Source organism: Wasmannia auropunctata, unplaced genomic scaffold (genome assembly GCF_000956235.1).
Source record: "Wasmannia auropunctata unplaced genomic scaffold, wasmannia.A_1.0 LD335569.1, whole genome shotgun sequence".
NCBI classification, from domain to species: domain Eukaryota; kingdom Metazoa; phylum Arthropoda; class Insecta; order Hymenoptera; family Formicidae; genus Wasmannia; species Wasmannia auropunctata.
In genome coordinates, this window is record NW_012027321.1 from 10,126 (window position 1) to 11,175 (window position 1,050).

The 1,050-nt window shown below is 34.5% G+C and overlaps 1 protein-coding gene across 1 annotated transcript in view; it reads right to left on the reverse strand.

The window, feature by feature from the left end:
- Window positions 1-1,050, reverse strand: part of LOC105456706 — a 2,774-nt gene that overhangs the window by 1,240 nt on the left and 484 nt on the right. The gene's annotated exons all lie outside the window — the stretch shown is intronic.

Sequence of the window (1,050 nt, forward strand, 5' to 3'; positions counted from 1 at the left end):
AGCATGGGTCTCTGGGGTCACACACGCTGCCGAAGGGTGTGTGGCAACAAAACCTAGAGTAAAGCCCTCTCAGTGCTTACACAAAGTGTCGCACAAAGAGCTCTGCTACCAAATCCTATTCCCACCTCCTCGTCGGTGGCCCCTGGATAACGCTAACGGGAAAGGATGAAGGGCGAGTTTCTGGCGCCATAAAACTAGAACATTAGCAATGCATTGCTATTAAAATGTAAGAATAGGGAAGACCGGGGACAAAAGTATCTATAGAAGTATAAGTATAAGTATAAGTTATCTATAAGTATCTCAAGTATCATTAGTATCTATATTACTTCAAATGAACAGCTCATTGTCATCATCAAAAAGTAAAACATAAATAACGCGAACAAAACGTGCGTTTGCTAGTATATACTATTTAAATTGTGGGAAACGTTGATTTCTTTCTCTCTTTATTATGTATACAATTCTATAGATTTTATGTTTTTTATCTATATTAAAAATTTTTTAAATGTCTTCACTGAAAAGTTTATTAAAATTCACATAACGTATGCGTAATGTCTTTTATAAATAGTATTCAGAGATTAATATATTAATAATTAAACGGTTCTGATAATGACCTGTGTAGTAAAAAAACTTAATGTATATACCCATCATATTTTAGAAGAACACGAAATTTTACAAGGTACCGATAAAATACGTTGTGGTCGGAATAGGTTTTATCAGGACGGTCCCACTAAAATACGAAACATGAAAAAAATTAGCAGGTCGGACCTTTTAAGAGACAGATGTCCCGCTAAAATACATTTTGTGTAAAAAATGGTCCTGTTAAACTACTGGCGGCAAACATATACTATATAATATATATATATATGGTACTTAAAATTTTGTTATATTATTTTTTTATGTAAAACACTATTTGAGCATCCTTTGGACATTCTTTTTCGTGAACAAAATTAGGACACGAAATGGACACAACATGGGCGTCCATTTTTCGTGTCTCACTTACATCAAATTGGGCGTCGAAAGGATGCCCATTGCATGTCCGTTCCAAACCAG